The sequence below is a fragment of the Meriones unguiculatus genome, chromosome 4 (genome assembly GCF_030254825.1).
Source record: "Meriones unguiculatus strain TT.TT164.6M chromosome 4, Bangor_MerUng_6.1, whole genome shotgun sequence".
Taxonomy (NCBI): Eukaryota; Metazoa; Chordata; class Mammalia; order Rodentia; family Muridae; genus Meriones; species Meriones unguiculatus.
This window is the reverse complement of record NC_083352.1, coordinates 111,312,797-111,330,578: the sequence shown is the minus strand read 5'-3', so window position 1 is coordinate 111,330,578 and position 17,782 is coordinate 111,312,797. Positions and strand designations below refer to the sequence as shown.

Sequence of the window (17,782 nt, the reverse complement as noted above, 5' to 3'; positions counted from 1 at the left end):
CCAATGACTTGTGAGATGCAAAATATATTTACAAATACCCAGGCCATATAGCAGGGCTCTTCTCTGACTAGCTCATAACTTCAAATAAGCCATTTATACTAACCTACGTGGCTGGTTTCTGCTCAGGCACCATGTGTCTGCTCTCCTCCCATCTTCCGTGGTGAATCCCCCATGCCTCAGTCTATCCCAGAATCCTTTCTACCTAATGGATATCCCGCCTTCTATTCCACCTTTTCCTATAGGCCATAGTATTTTTTAATTAACAGGTGATGCGTCCATACAATGCACAATATATTCTCTCTACAGTTTCTCCTTTTAGTCTAATAAAAGGCTCTTTTTCATATAATAATAAACTATATACAATAAAACAATATGAAACAATTATGAAAACGATTAGGTTAAGTTTTACATTCACAATGTCCAGTCCATCTGCTCTTGGCAACTTAAGGAAATGGGACATGGCTCTCTAAAATTGCTTCCTGCTGATTTGGGGTATAGGATTTCTTTTTGGGGCACAAGAAAATTGGAAAATAGTTAAGAAATCTGGAAGTAACATTTGTTGTCCCGTCTCTAAACGCTGTGAACACTCAGGCTTGAGTGATGTCCTTTCTGACAGTCTGTGATGTTGGATGATTTGAGCTAGTCACTTTGAGGTTGACCTGGAAGCAAGTTTTGATGAAACAGCAATTGAAGCGGTCTGACGCTGGATCAAGAAGGGTGCTGGAATAAATAGCATTCTTCTCAGCATCTTTGTGGGTGAGTCCCTTCAAGGCCATCTCCATTCCATTGGTGTTTGGTCCTTTTGTTCTGTAAGCATATAAACTCTCACAAGTAATAAATAGTTCTGCATTTACATATGTGTGGAATGCACAGTGTGGAGAGATAAGTTAAAGATAATTTTCTGCTCTTTGAGCAGGTGAAAGGCATCTGGTTTTTTGTTTGTTTGTTTTGTTTTTTATAAGCTAGTTTGGATTGTATAACCAAATTGCAATATAAATCCCCATTCATGCCATATGAAAGAATGGTACATAAGTCTTGAGGACTCCGCAGTCAACAAGATTTATTGGCATAGACATTTAAGTCTCAGCCAGTCTCAAATCTGTTCCCAAGTAGAGGGGTCAGTAGATACATTACTACATCACCTGTCTTGGTAGTTTCAATTTCCTTCTTCCTGTCTGTAGCTAAGATCTTTGGGGGAGGGGAGTCTCCTTCTGTAAAATCTGATTTCTAACCATTTGGATGGAAGACACAGCTTTTGTTTTCCTGTTGGAACAAATGCAAAATCTCCAACACAATACACCTCCTTTCTTCCATTCTTAGGTCATCACACATGCACACATGAACACACACACACACAACACACGCACGCACACACATTGATCTAATTAATCAGTACTTTCTAAATTCCAGTGCTTTTTAACAGCTGTGCTGCCTGTATCATTGACTTCTAAAAAAATTTAAAGTCAAGAAAACCCCATTTGCTCTATCCTTGGGATCTTCCTTATGCCCCTTCTGCTCTGTGAGCACCTGTTTTAAATTCTTATTAGATCTCTCCATAACTGCTTGACCTGTAGGATTGTAAGTTATATCTGTAGCATTTTCTATGCTATAATGTCCAAAAACACCGTGTTGTCTTCCAATGGATACACATGCCGAAGCACCATCAGCTCCTGTCTGCAAAGGAACCTCCAAGACAGTCACCGCCTCTAATAAAAGTGCAGTCTCAGAACCATCCTTTTCGGAACGAAAGGCAGAAGCTCATTGGAATTCTGAATATGTATCAATGGTAGAATGCATCAACATGTGTACATGTCTCAATTCCCCAAAGTCTACAAAAATGATACACATGGTTTCTTGCATGATATTGCTGTAGGGTATCACCAGTAAGTACAATCTGGATTCTTGATTTAATATATTGCATCTTTATGGGCTGCCATTCTAATTCCTCAAGACTCTGTGGATTTTTCTCATCTGGGATTATCTCTATTGATGTTATTGTAAGTTCCAGTTTGGATTCCTCTGAAGGTTCCCTATTTTGATTTAAAGGGTCTTGCAACATCTGTTCTATGGCCCCTAATCTAGCATCTAAATTTTTAGTTTCTTCCTTCTCCAAGTCTACCTTAATTCTGATCTCTCCTAATGAGGAGAGATACAAGACCATAATAATTACTGAAAAAAAATGACCATCTGTATGCAGACAAACAAAACAAAGTTGTATGGAATCCAGATGCATTATGTCATTGTGTTTTCCTCCATTTTTAATCAGAAAATACTTTTCCCCCCGACTCGCTCCCTAAGGCCTTTACTTTCCTATTTTCAGACCAAGTGTTTTTTTTTTTTCCTATGATTTTTTTAAATATCCAGTTTCCTTTCTCTTTTATTGTTTTCCAAACTCCAAACCTTACCAGTTCTGGTGCTTGGGGATTCTCAGTTTGCATCTTGTGCTGTTGTTAGGCCTGCCCCAGCTGTTCAGTTAACACAGGGCTCCTGGCTCTGCCTTCTGTCTGCCCTAGCCATGCCCTTGGGAGAAGTCTTAGCGACTGTGTCCTCAGGCTCTGGTCTAAGTAAAGCTCAGCCTCCATTTGCCTGGCTTCCTGGTCCAGCTCCTGTGTCTGGAACACTTGGCTTAATGCCTGAATCTTGTGTTTTACGCTTGGATTTTTAGGTAAGTTTGGATTACATGCCTACTATAACGGGTGCCATCTGTAGTAGGGTGAATGTTTTTTCTCCCAGCCCCAAGATCCCAGAATAATGACTCATGAGACTCAAAATATATTTATGAATACCTAGACTATATATCTAGGCTCTTCTATGAGTAGCTCATAACTTAAAATAACTCATTTATCTTAATCTACATTCTGCCATGTGGCTGGTTACCTCCGTTCAGGTACCTTGCATCTGTCCTCCTGACATCTTCCCCAGGTGAATCTATCCCAGCATGCTTTCTGCCTACTGGATATCTCACCTTTTATTCTGCCCTTTCCTATAGACCATAGGCTTTTTTTTTTAATTGACAGGTGATGGATCCAAACAATAACAAGATATTCTCTCTACACCGATGTCTTCAGCATGTACATCGATACTAATATCATGACAGGATTGGTTTCAGGCTGGATTTGGGGGCAAACATTCTGCATAGGTAGCCTGTCTGTATGCCAGGTGGTCAATTTTCCAAGTGTTTCTCTTTTTATGAAGTATGCATGCACGGGTTCATGAAGGGCTGCAGTGTGGTGGCCTGGGCTGTACCTCACTCTCCCATAGACCTGCTAGGATGTAGAGTGAGGTTCTCATGCCTCAGACTGCCCATACCCCTCATGTCCCAAGGTTTAGCTTGGGAAGCAAGGACCAGGCAGGCTGAGTTTGTTCTTGTTGCTTCCTTGACCTTTCAATTTGTCTCTGTTTCACAGTGTTATTTATCTACTTCTGCCAGAGAGGTCCACTTGCTGCCTAACAAGGCTGCCCTCTCTCTCTTAATTAGCTTATTAGAAGAATCTACCACCTGCCTGTGAATGACTGCATGACATCTAAAGTCACGGGCACAGTTTATGTGATTAATGTATATAAGACAGAGGCTGGGGATGTAGCTCAGTTGGTGAAGTGCTTGCGTAGCATGAACACGGTCTTGTGTTTCATACCAGTTCCATGTAAGCAGGCATGGTGGTGCTGGCCTGCAGTTCCAGCAATTGGGTGATGGAGGCTGGAAGAGCAGAAGTTCAGGATCATTCTTGCCTATACAGTAACTCCAAGGCCACCTTGGGTGATATAAGACCCTGTCTCCAAAATAAATAAATAAATAAAACCAAATGAATGAATCTCCAGAGGATACATGGACGGCAATACCTTTATGAACCTAAGAGTCCCGTGAGTTCCAGAAAAGTCTTCACTTGGTTCCCGAGGCCATTAATGGAACACCATCTCCTTTCAAGAGAGGAAAGCAGTTTGGGGTAGCCAATTAGGTAGAGCACTCATGGACTTTGTGGTAATTAAAACCAGATTCATGAAATGCTCCTGAAACAGGCTTCAGGGGAGTCCCAGTGACATCAGCAACTTGTTATGGACCTTCCCCACATCCCCTGCTTTTTAAACGTGAAACCTTTCTAGGACCAAAAGACAGTCACTGCTATGTGTGCAGACAGGACCCAGGCGTGACCCACATTCAGCACCTCCCCCATTATTACGGTGGGAACCATGTCCTGGTGGAGGTGGAGCCTCTAAGGAGTGAATGTGCTTGAGCTTCTGAGTCTCAGCAGCCCTAGTCCTCTCCAAGGCCCTTGGTGGGACTTAAATTTTGTTCTCATAATCCTTTTCCTTTTCCTTGTCTTTCTTTAATTCTTTATTTCTTTCCTTCTTTCCTTCCTTCCTTCTTTCTTTCTTCTTTTCTTTCTCTCTCTCTTTCTCTCTCTCCCCCTCCCTCCCTTCCTTTCTTCCTTTCTTTCTTTCTTTGCTTTTTCAAGACAGGATTTTTTTTTTTCTGTGTAACTGCCCTGGGTGTCCTAGAACTTACTTTGTAGACCAGGCTCTGAACTCATAGGGATCCCCCTGCCTCTGCCTCCCAAGTGCTGGGATGAAAGGTTATGTGCCACATTTGGGTTATAATTATTTTCCTTTGAGGCAGGATTTCTCTGTATAGCCTAGGCTGTCCTGGACTCCCTTTGTAGACCAGGCTGGCCTCGAACTCACAGTGATCCACCTGCCTCTACCTCCCTGAGTGCTGGGATTAAAGGCTTATAACCCTTTTCTTGAAGATGGCCCCTAAGTGTCTCATCAGCCCAGTCCCAGCCCCAGCCCAGCCCTAGCCTTTCAATGAAATCCCTGGAGTGCCTTGTCTCCCTGCCCAGGGTCCTGCACCACGTAAGTGGCGTGTGGGAGCCGAGTGCATCATGCTTTCATCACGGTCTGGACCTGATCACGGATTCCATGTGACAGCTGCTTCAAGCTGCCGCCGCCTCCACTTCCCTGCTACGGTGGATGGTATCCTCCAACTGGAAGCCATTGCTCCAGTAAGGTGAGAGGAAACAGGAGGGAGGAAACTCTTCCCGCATTAAGTTGCTTTTGTTGGGTTATTTTATCAACAGGAAAAGAATCCATTATGAGGATACTACCGAAAGATGGCTGCTAATACCCTAGCTCTCAGGAGCCTGGCCTTGCCTGGGAGATCCTGCAGGTGAGTACCAGGCCCAGGAGACGGAGCCCTGAGGGGAACATAGACCTTTACAGTGGCCTCCACGGGGCGGTCCAGAACCGGCAGTTTTAACAACCTCTGTGGGTTCTGGGTGTAGGGGCTGACCCTACCTACCTGGTGGCTCTGGGGTGTGGGGCTTATAATAGCTGCTTGGTGAGTCTGAAGTGACAGTGACTTCAGGGAGGTGGATATCAGGGACCCACAAAGGATATGGCTGTTGTGTGGGCTCAAGGTGGGTTTGCATGGGAAAAGCCAACTCCCGGAGAGTTGATCTCTGTCTGCACAGCACAGCCTGGCTTACCCCTCTGAGTCTTCAAGGTCCCAAGAGTCAAACATGAGAAGTGGTAAAAACACATAGAAAAAGTTGAGGGCAGGAGGATCACAAGCTCAAAGGCTGTCTAGTCTACAGAGTGGGTTCAAGGACAGTATGATCAAGCAGGGAGTCCCTCTCTCAAAATAAAAATATCTAAAGGGGGCTGGTGAGATGGCTCAGCAGTTAAAGGTGTGCACTGGCTGGTTCTGTGGGTCAACTTGACAGAAGCTGGAGTCATCAGAGAGGAAGGAGCCTCAGCTGAGGGAATGCCACCCTGGTCTAGACCCAGCTGTAATGATTTTCTCAATCAGTGATCAATGAAAGATGGCCCAGCCCACTGCTGGTAGTGCCATCCCTGGGCTGGTGGCCCTGGGTTCCATAAGAAAGCTGAGCAAGGCTGAGCAAGCCACGGGAAGCAAGCTAGTTAGCAGCACTGCTGAATGGCCTCTGTGTCAGCTCCTGCCTCCAGGTTCCTGCCCTCCTTGAGTTCCTGTCCTAACTTCTTTTGGTGATGAACAGCAGTGTGGAAGTGTAAGCTGAATAAACCCTTTCCTCCCCAACTTGCTTTTTGATCCTGGTGTTTTTGCCACAGCCACAGAAACCTAGCTAAGACAGCGCACTTGCTGGCAGGCCTGGCCGTTTGGGTTTAATCTCCAGAACACACACGATGGAAGGAGAGAACTGCCCGTAGCAAGCTGTGTCCTGACTGTAACACAGGTGTAGTATGTACGTGTTCATGCACGCTCACACCTGCCCACGCAACCAGGTGTGGTGGGGAAGCGGAGGCAGGTGGATCTACAGAGGCCAGCCTGGTCTACATAGCGAGTTCCAGGACATCCAGGGCTGCATGGTGAGACCCTGTATCAAAAAAACCAAACCACCCCCCCCGCCCCGGAACAATAGGCGGTTTTGTTGTGCCCACTTGTGACTCCCAGCACCAGGGAGACACAGGGAGGCAGGAGGGTTGAGGGCTCCAGACCAGCCTAGGCAGGCCTTACTGAAAAACAAACAAGCAAACAAACAAATGTTGCCCCCTCCCTGCAGTTCTCCAAAGGAAAAACGAGACCACAAATGCTAGGCCCACAGACAAAGGACAGTGTGGGGGCAGAGCTCCAGCTGCCTCAGACCCCAGACTGGGACTCAGCTTTCCCCACTTTATCCCTGGTTCCTTGGAGCACAGTTTTTCTTTGTCCTTGGGGTTCCTGCCCCTCCCCCTCCCAAGCCTCCCGGCGAGCACCACCTGATGCGCTGGGTCTCCCCCTGGGCTTCTTGCCTGGGTCGCTAGGTCTGAGGGGGTCCCACCCGCCACTGCCACTCACTCCGATTCTCTGATTCTCCGTCAAGAAGAGCTGGCACTCGAGGGTGACAGCAGCTCTCACATCCCTTGGCACCGGCCTCTCTCGTCACCTTAAGACTGTGCGGGAATGGTGCCTGCTGTCACCGGGAGCAGGGGGTGACTGGGGGCGATGGCAAACGCTCTCTTTGGGTGTCAAAACCACTAAGCCACCTCCAGGCATGGCCCAAGACTGGGAAATGTGAGAGACGCATGTCTGCGGCAGCTGTCCAGGGAGACTGGCAGGTTCAGGGTGGCTTTGGGTGGTCTTCTAAGGGGCTCTGCCCTTTGTGTCCCCTTCCTCATTTGTTGAGGGGGTTTCCAAGGGAGCCAGACAGGCAGCAGCTGTGACCAGAAGGGTAGGGGTGTCCAGAATCAGGGTGGAGGGCTGGCAGGGAGCTGGTCACTGTGTCTTCACCACATGCCAACATATCTAGGGTGTACCCCATCATTTCTCAAGCAGCTCTCGTCCAGGGGCAATTTCTGTCCACCCCACTCACCTTGGCCTGATCGCGTTCCTCTGACTCCCAGCTGGTTCTTTAAATTAAAGATTGTTTTTAGATAATGTGCCACAATAATGGGTTTCATTGTGACATTTTCGTTGTTGTTTTTGAGACAGGTTCTCACTACATAAGCCCTAGCTGGCCAGGAACTCACAGATCCTGCTGTCTCTTCCTCTGGAGTGTTGTAGTTAAAGAAGTGGATCACCCCCAGCTGTGTTTATGGGATCTTACAGAAGACCTCCTTTTCCCCCACCAACCCCTCTCAAGAGCAAGGACACATACAGATGTTATGAATGCCACAAGTCTGCCTGCTGGAAGCAATGGGAACAGTGTCGCTCCCCCTGGAAACTCTGTTCCCCTCCATTGCCAAGGTCCAACAGCCTTCCACATTCAGCAGTTTCCAGTGCTGGTAGCAAAAGCAGCGTCATGGACGGGGCCAGAGCCTCTGGGGTCAGCAAGTTTGCAACTCTGTCCCTACACGACCGGAAGGAGAGACACCACGAGAAAGACCATAAACGGAATCACAGTATGGGACACATTTCCAGTAAGAGCAGAGACAAACCGAATCTAGTTACTAAAGCCCAAAATGGACCCTGCTAAAACTCTGGGAACATCCCTGTGTCCTTGGAGGGAAGATGTTCCCTTGTTAGAGCCGCTGCTCTGTAAAAAGATAGCTCATGAAAGACTGACTGCATTGGTTTTTCTTGAAGACCGTATGGTCGCTGCTTCTCAGGAGGGATTTATTCGCACATGGGCAAGGCCTGCTAAAGTGGTAAGTTTTAATCCTTAATGATGCACCAGGTCTAGAGACCTTAACTAGGTAGTGATTTTTTTTCTTGTGGGAGGTGGGATGAACAATGAATGTGAATGACACTTCTTAATGTAAATCTAAATGCATCAGAGCCATAATGTTGGGTGCTGCATGCCATGTAATTCTAAATCATTTGATAATTCACCTTAGAGCATTTAAAAATATATCTATAATCAGACTAGTCGCCAGCCAAGCCAGTCATCCCTCTGGGAATGCAGAGTCCCGAAGTTCGCATTCCTGTATCAGACTAGTTCAGTTTTAGGGAAATCATGACAGTGTGGAGAAATAATGACATTAAAACGCTAACGTCACAATTTATGCTTCAAAGGGGATATTTTTACGTAATGACTCAGCTAGATTGTTGTACACCTGGTCAGTGCGTGTTCAGTGCAGATGGCCGCTAGTTATTATTCATAGTCCAACCTTTTATATGAAATCATACACCGTTTAGGAACCTATGAAATTTAACTTAGAAATAAAGCGTTCATCAGGGTTGACTGATGAGGTTTTTACATTGTCTGGCAATCCACAGAAAGAGAAGAGCCTTAATTTTTAAAACCCATTTTAGTCATTTTGTGACAATTAAAGTTGTTTAATAAACACCCTTTTTCAAAGAAAAAAAGGAGTGTATCACCACACCCAGAGGAAGTCACTGGCACTTGATTTTAGAGGAAGGAGGAGTTCTAGGCCACCTGACTGGCAGGTGGTGTTTGCGGTTAGGCTGTCTCTGATGCCTGGATGGCAGGGGCAGTGGAGTATTTCAGCTGTGCTTTGCCAGCAGGGGGTGCTGGGTGGCTGTGCATTTTGTCATTAGGCCCCCCTTCAAACACTGTTTAAATCTCCTTAAAACAAACAAAGCACTTTTCACCCTTAATCCCAGCACTTGTAGGCAGAAATTTGAGCTAGGGTCTTGTATATGTCAGGCAAGTGCTCAATCACTAAGCTACACACCCTATGTTCAAGCCCAAAGATTTATTATTATTATTATTATTATTATTATTATTATATACAGTGTTCTGCTGGCATGTATGCGCCAGATTTCATTATAAATGGTCGTGAGTCACCTACCGGTTGCTGGGAATTGAACTCAGGATCCCTGGAAGAACAGCCAGTGCTCCTAACTTCTGAGCTGTCTCTCTGGCCCTTAAAGAGTTACTTATTTTACTTTATGGGTGTGAGTGTTTTGTTTGTATGTCTGTCTGTGCACCGTGTTGGCACCTGGTGCCAGCAGAGGCCAGAAGAACGCATCGGAACCTCTGGGAGCAGAGTTAAGATGGTTGTGAGCTACTATGTGGGTGCTGAGAACTGAACCCAGGGGCTTTGCAAGAGCAAGCGTTGCTCATAACTCCTGAGCCAGGTTTCCACCCCATCCTTTTTAAGACAGGGTCTTCTGTGGCCCAGGTTGGCTGAAGACAACCTTAAACCCCACAACCTTCTATTTGTTCAGTGCTGGGGTTACAGGGCCTGTGTCATCCTACGTGGTTAAAGAGGGGTTCTTGATAAACGTCGCCCCGAAGTGTGAGAGAAATGATCAAACTAGATGCAGAGTCGGGGCTGACTGCTGCTCCAGTAACAGGTATGAAACAGGTATGAAACGGGGTAAGGAGGGGCACGGAGGGGCAGGTTGATGGTGTCTTCTGTAAGGAGGTGAAAATCAACCTCCACAGGTGATATTTGAGGAGATGTTCTGGCATGGAGTGGTGTAAGGCCTTTCAGGGCTGGGTAAAGCTTGCACCAGTCCTAGATTGGGGCTGCCTTCTAAAGGGAGGTTGGAGCCCATTAGGTTGGAGGTGAACCATGGAAGTGATGAGCGAGTTTTAGGCCCGTCTGGACTACATGAAATGGCCTCTCAAAAAACAGAAACAAACGAAAGCACAAATCAAACAGCTTCTACTGCTTTTAAGGCAACGCACAGAATCTGGCTACCTACAGTGTGAGCCGGGAAGGCTGGCCCTAACCCAGGTTGTAACTCTAAAAATGACCGATAGGTGGCAGTAAAGCACAAGAAACTCAGGTGTTGCAATGGCTCCGCAGGGGAAGCCTGTGAGCTTCAGGCTCCATTGTTAGTTGTCTAGGTCCCTTAGAGGGAGAAGGAGCAACATGCCGCGCAGGTCAGTTATGGATCAAGGACGCCGCCGCAGTCAGGGTTCCTGTTGCAGCTACAAAACCATGGCCAAAAAGCAAGTTGGGCAGGCACGGGTTTATTTGGCTTACACTTCCAGATCATAGTCCATTGAAGGAAGCCAGGGCAGGATCTCAAACGGCCGGGACCTGGAGGCAGGGTCTGATGCAGAGGTCATGGAGGGAATGCTGCTTACTGGCTTGCTCCACCTGGCTCCCTCAGCCTGCTTTCCTACAGAAGCCGGGACCATCAGCCGAGGAGGATGCCACCCACAATGGGCCGAGGCCTCCCCCATCAATCATTAAGAAAATGCCCTACAGGCTTGCCTACAGTCCAGACTTACTGAAGCATTTTCTTAATTAGTTCCCTCTTCTCGATGACTTTAGCTTGTGTGGCGTTGACATAAAACTAGCCAGCACAGAAGCCCTCCTCCTTCCCAGGTTTATAAACCAGGGCAGGCACAGGATGGTGAAGGAGAGAAGAAACTTCAGTCAGCACTAAGCACCGTGGGCTCTCTCCAGGCACCGGGCACTTCCCCACTCCGGGGAAGAGTCAGAGGTAGGAGAGGGATGTTTTTCTACTGTAGGTGAGACCACATCCTGAAAAGGCACAGCAGACAGGACAGCAGGCAATGACAGGGATACGAACCCTGGGACTCTCAGTTGGACCTGTAGCTGCTGCTGGCAGATACTCTATTTTGTTACTGTTTTAGACAGATCTCAGACTGACCAGGAACTCACTACATAGCCCAGGCTAGCCTCAAACTCTCAGCAATTCTCCTGCCTCAGCTTCATGCTGAGGAATCTAGGCATGTGCCACCATGGGCATAAATCTTCTCTTTCTTTGATTGTCTTTATCCTCTCTCTTCTGTTTTTTAACCCTGTTCTCCCTCATTCTTTCGCCCAGTTCTGCCCCTGCCCCATCCCTGGCCTTTCTAGCTGTGGCTTTGCAACAGGCTCAAAGATATGAGGCAAGTAAACATGGATGAAAACTGAAATCATGAGCCAAGAGAGACCTTTCCTTTTCCTCCTTGGTCACAGTGTGGGAAGCTGACTCATATAGTGAGCAAAAACATTCTAGCTGGGGCCTGTGTACCTACCAGTCTGGCCATAAAGGAACCCATGGTGGTTTGGATGTGACTCACCTCAGTCTCAGCAATGGCTTCCTGCTTCTAGCTGCCTGACTCCATGCACTCCTGAGCTGGCCACAGACCTGTGCCAGCCTCTTCAGTAAACTAGGGATGACGGCTGTACCTGCAGAGCTGGTCTACTTTCTGCTGCTATAAGAAAATTCCTTGAGGCTAGGCCTTCTATCTCAAAAAGAAATTCTTTGTCTTACAGTTTTGGAGTTTCAGGGGCATGGAGTCAAAATGGGCTGTGCTCAGGGGAAAGACCCCTCCCCATTAGTTCTCACCTTGATGGGTGGTGTGCTGTAGAAAATATAAAAGTAGCTGATGATGTTTATTATCAGATGCTTATTATGTCGGCATTATCTGACCGGCTATCTTAATCAATAAAAGGCCCAGACACTTGCTGTCTGTTAGAATAAGCCTTATTTTACTTGGGGCTGGGCAGCTATTTCCACCTAAGCTACCTTGTTATCTCATAGCCCCACATCCATGCCATCTGCTTTAATCATTTCTGTCTGGGCTACTTCTCATCCATAATTGCATAGCTACTTGCTTATGCTCTCCATCTGGGCCCCTTCTCTCCATGCGGATCCTCAGAGCCAATTTCTCCAGGCCACGTGGAGCTTTACCTATTTCATTGCACCTCTGCTCCCTCTGTCTCCTCCAGTACCTATTTCTTTCCCATTATCCTTCTGTCCCCCAAAGCCCGAGAACCTTAGCTCTGCCCCTCACTTCTGCTCTTCCCACTTGTAGGCCTTTTATTCAGCCAATCAGAAATGATTTCTTAGGCAAGGTTACAACGTCATTTTGGGGTGTGTGAGTGTCATAAAAGACAGCAAGAAGACCTTGGAGAACAAAATAATTAACAACCAAATACAAAACACCACCCCATGCTTTTACAATGGTGTCATGCTGTTTGTATGTGCAAGACGGGAGATCACACGGTGAGGAGGTCAGAGAGGAGGGCTGGGTCAGGCCTGCTCTGTGTAACAGTCCACTGTCACTGGATGTAAGTGGGTTTCATGAGCACTACTGTAAACCCTGCTGAGGGCAGACGCCATGGCCTACCCTCCATCTAGGTCCTACTGCTTGCCAAAGCAGGGATGCTCTGAAGACCAAGGTTTCCACCCATCAACTCTTCAGAGATAAGCCGCATCCAAACAGCATTCTTTAACCCAGGGCATCTGACCTCTGAGGATTGTGTTGGGAGCTTGGGTGCCATGCTGCACTTTCTGTTGGGTCTGTGAAGGGACAGGCACAGCCAAAGATGAGGCTAAAGAGACTTACTGGTTCCCTGCCTTATCCTAGCTAGGAGAACTACAGTTTTGTCTCTTACTACAGCTCCTGCCAGGCAAGCCCATGATTCAGTTAATGCCTCCATTCTAGTCAAGAACAGAATTCCTTCAATCATCTGTCTGGTTTTTACACGTAGTGCAATATCAACCTCTGTCCACAGGGGGCGATAGAGAAGCATTGTGGGCTCTATCGGGTTTTATCCCTTACCTGCTTTCAGGTCACAGTCCTACAGTCTGGCCCCCTGCCACCCCAGGGCCTCATCTGTTGGCTCAGGGCTGGGCACATGGATAAGCTGTTCTAGCCAGAGCAATCTCGGGGCTTATGTAGGGGTCATCTTAGTTCTTGGTCTTTCCCACTGGACTCGGTTGTTGGAGTGATGTCTTTGCGCACTGTGTTATTCTAACGCTGATTCCTGTGCTGGCAGAGACCTGATTACAGGCCGGACCTTGGAAACATTACGCACTGTGTTATTCTAACGCTGATTCCTGTGCTGGCAGAGACCTGATTACAGGCCGGACCTTGGAAGCATTATTATGAAGCAGCTCCTGTCTCAGTATTTCATAAACGTTGTTTTCAATCCCCTTTTAATTGGTTAAACAAAAAGATGACCAGCCAGTAGCTGGGCAGGAGAGGAAGGAGGGACTTCCTAGCCCAGGGAAAGGGTATCAGATGGGGGCAACAGAGAGAGGAGAGAGAGAGAGGAGTCGCCACTGGGACACGGATGAAGAAGCAGGTGCCAGGATGAGACTAAGATGGCAGGCAATGAGCCACGCGGTGGGACCATATTGTCGGGTTAGAATAGCTGAGTATCTGACCGGCTATAGCGCCTGAAGCTTACAATAAATGTAAAAGGCCTCTCTGTCATCATTCTGAGCAAGGGTGGGCATGGAAAAACCTCATGGCTGTGCTTGGTCTTGAGAAGGTAAGAGTCTGGACCCGCTGCAGCCATGTTGTTACCGGGAGGAAAGAGTCTTGGGTTGCCAGTAATCACCACGGGGAATGTAAGAGTAGGATAGCTGTAACGGGAATTGTGACGTAGGAGGGGATTTCACATGGCCTGTTGCCACCTGCTGTGTGTGAGGCTGGCATGACCCTGGCCTTTTCAATTGTGTGAACTTAAAACTGGCTTGTTTTCAAGTTACCTCCTTCCTTATAATTTTTTCCGCATAAAGCAGTTTTGTTTGGGTTTTGGGATAGTTGGGGACAGGTGGCCCTTCCTAAACCAGTGGTTTTGGAAAGAGACATTACTTTCTCTGACAGACACTTCACTGTGCATCTCACTTATTTTCCTTCATGTCCCCACTGCTTGGCCCTTGGTGGGAAGAGTGTCCACGCCTCCCTCCCTTTCTTTCATTTTTTGTTTGTTTGTTTTTGTTTTTTATAATAGGATCTCAGTATCCCAGGCTGGCCTCAACCTCTCAGTTGCTAAGATGACAGGCACACAATAATCCCTACATCGTTTATGCAATGCTGGGATTTGAACCTAGAACTTTATGCATGCTAGATGGTAGGCAAGCACTCCATCAAGCTACAGATCTATCTGGTTACCTGGTTTTCCATATGAGGAAAAAAGTTAAGGGCAGAGGTCGGGTCACGCAGCCCTTCGTATCACCATGCTCTCTTCACAGAGGAGAAACAACCAGGAATCGCCAGGGGTCAGAAGGGAGCGTGGTGGAAGGTGGCCCAAGCCTGGGCTCTGACTGTCGCCATGGGGAGGCTGAGTAACTGAGGCAAAGCAGCTTGTCTTCTAAGTGCTAATGAAAAGCTCTCAGGTTGCTTTTGCCAAGTCTGCTCCTGAGCTGCGAACATGCATTGGCAATTAGCAGCTGGGGTGCCGGCAGATGGAGCATGTGTGAAAGCCTTCGTGGGGCCATGAAAACTCAGCTGAGGCAGACCCCCGCCCCCTGCCTGTCTGCTGTCGGTGACCAGACCGCCTACTGTGGCTGCCTGCTCCTTGAGGAACAGTTACCGACGGTGGTGGCACCTGCTAGTCCGTGGGCATGTCCTGAGGGCCACAGTCACTCTTGCTTGGTTCTGTCGCACACTTTGTCTCATTTCATCGTCACGTCACCACCGTCAGCCAGAGTCTGCTTTTTCAGAACTGGACCTTCAGCCAAGCACGGTGGCTCTCCACTGTCATCCTAGCACTCGTGAGGTGGAGGTACGAGGATGAGATGTTCAAGGACTGGTCGCACCCGACGCAGGAAGTTGAGGCCACGTGAGAGACCCTGTCTGGAAAACAACTGATGTTTTTTTCAGCATAAAGACCAAGACAAGCCCAAAGACCACCCACTGGTGTCTCTTCCCTGTTAGTCTCTGTGAGGAAGTTGGCCGAACAGTGCACGTGCCTCTGCTTGCAGGGAGAGAGGCCAAACCCATTCATTCTGGTTTCCTTCCTGCTTTTCTGGTGTTAGCATGGGAAAGCAAAGCCCGGTGATGTACCGTGGGGACCCTCTGGGTCCTGGGCACACTGGAGCAATGGGTCTCTCTCACTGGCAGAAGCTGAAGGTACTGATGCGGTTCCCGGTGAGCACTAGGCCAGCACTGGGCTGTCTTCCTGGCCCTACGCATTCTCAGCACCCTTCAGACTCGCCGCCCTTGGCATCCTGTCACAATATGGCCTTCTGCGGTCTTGGTCCAACCTCTGGAAGTAGGGTCAAATGGGGTCAGATGGGGTTAATTATTGAGGCTGTGCTCGTGGGGAGACCTGGAGGAGTGACAGGAAGCAGGAAGCAGGTAGCTGGGGCTGGGATTTATCTGCCGCCTCCTTCTGGGAGCCTAGAACAGAGTTGGCATCCCAAAATAAGCTACATCACTGGACCAAGCCTGGGATCCATGACCATTAGTCATCCCATGGGCTTCCCTGGGGGGGGGGAGTGCACAGTCACCCCCTGGCATCTCTGGGTACAGAGGTCTCCTGTGGAGATGGGGTGTCAAGCTTTTTGAGAACACAGTGTAGGAAGCCCTGGTTCCTCCTCTTCATCTTTGTTGTTGCGTTTTATTTTTATTTGTTTTGGTTTTTTGTTTGTTTTTGAGACAGGGTTTCTCTGTGTAGCCCCGGCTGTCCTGAGACTCACTTTGTAGACCAGGCTGGCTTCGTAATCAGAGACCCACCTGCCTCTGCCTTGTGAGTGCTGGAATTAAAGGAGTGCGCCACCACCTCTCAGCTTCACCATCTTTGTTTTTTGTTTTTTTTTTTTCAAATAAACTAGTTCATTCCGAGATCATGCAGCCTTGGGCTACAGGAATAAAGGTTTTGTTACGTATCCTTAGCATTCCTCAGCATGGAGGCATGGTTGGCATTCCGGATCTTCAAATATTAGGAGTGCTGAGCGTGTGTCAGCTAGTATGCAGTTAAGTGAAAGCAAGCGCTCCACAGGACATGGTATTAAAAATGAATTTGCACAGGGACAGGGCTGGGCCACTGTGCAAGCGAAAGGACAGAAACGTGCCCAAACACAACCAACCAAGTCAAGTTCTTGGAGCAGCTCCCGGAGTCGAAGGGCAGCAAAGAGCTGTGTGCACTCACAGAGGCTTGCAGCTGGCCCTGGCAAACAGCACTCGCTGACAGGCCTTCCAGCCTCTAGCAGGCCCTAGTGCCTTGGCCTTCCCCCCAACCGACCTGGCAGCGCGTTGGCGGCGCGTTCTTCCTCACTCACTAACACTGGACATATTAAGACTTAGGTTTGCAGTTCTGGATCGCTGGAGACGGAAGCAGCAGTGTAAGCTCCAGGGTCTGGAAACGAGCCCATCTTTGTTTTTAATTGAAAAAATTTAAGATATTTTGTGAGTGTTTTGCATGTGCCCCAGAAGGTGTGTGTGCCCCCTGGAACAGATGGTTGTGAGGCACCATGTGGGTGCTGGGAACTGAACTCAGGTCCACTGGAAGAACAACAAGTGCTTTTCATCCCTGAGCCACCTCTCCAGCCCCTTTTATTTTATTCTTGAAACAGAGTCTCACTATGTAACCCTGGCTAGCCTTGACTCACAGAGGCCTGGCTCCCAAACCTGCCACTGGGAGCATCGATCCCTCCTGTGCCCGGGACATACCCAAGCAGAGAGGAGGCAAAGGGCTTCAGCTTTCCACAGGGTCTCCGAGTGGCCACTGGATCGCATGTCCTTCTTCGACTTGAGATGGACTTACCTCAGCTGGCGCTACCTGAGAACCAACCCTGGGACGAACAAGTGAGGTCTGCCAGAGCGACGGAGGAGAGTAGCACTCAGCGGCCAGCAGTGTCAGAGTCGCTGCTCAGCCAACACAAGCGATGATGACTGATCACCACTCCAGCCTTTTCCTGTTCACGCTATAGCATCATCCATGAGATGAACTGCTCTGCATCAGGGCCACCTCCGTCACTGTTCCGTCACTGTCCCAGCCTGCACTTCCACAACAAGACTGTGACGTGGTGGAGACGGTGAAGGGCTGGAAGGACCACTCAGGTCTTCCAGCTTCCAGGTGTTCGGGTGTCTGCTTCCGGTGCCCTCTCCATCTTAGCTCCCCATGAAACTAAAGCACTCCCTGGAAGCTCTCTAGGGGATAGGCCGCCTGCTGAGGCCAGAGGATGATGGAATGGCAACATTTTCCCCTAGAATCTTGTCCCCAGGTGCCTTGGTGTTGTGCCCTTAACCTTCTCAAGTGAGGCACTTCCTATTGTGGTCCCTTCACAGACAAGCTGCAGCCACCTATTAACCAGACTTGTTACTAGGGACCGACACTCTTCTCTATTCAGAATATATACAGTAGGAGCCAAGAAGCCACATGGCCTCAGGAGCTAGTTCCTTTCTTTCCCTCTTCTTCCCCTCCCTCCCTCCATTTCTCCATTTCCACCTCTACCCCACCTCCCTGCCCCCCTTTTTGAAGGAAATGATGTTTAGTGACTTTCTTTCAAAGCCAAGCCTGGATATTTACAGGTCGTCTGGGTGAATAGTGCGTTCTTTTCTGAAAAGAGCTTTTCATGGTTGGGACACCATCCCCACAGCCCCTCTGCTTCCATCTGACGGGGCACAAAAGACAGCTGCTGGACAGTGATGGAATGGACAGGATGGAATCCCAGGGTGACCTGGGGAGGCTGTGAACACAGGAATCCAGCAGG

General features: G+C 48.3%; 1 pseudogene; it reads left to right on the top strand.

The window, feature by feature from the left end:
* Nucleotides 1-5,392: 5,392 nt before the first annotated feature.
* LOC132653799 (WD repeat-containing protein 20-like) lies at nucleotides 5,393-14,911 on the top strand (annotated as a pseudogene).
* Nucleotides 14,912-17,782: the final 2,871 nt, after the last annotated feature.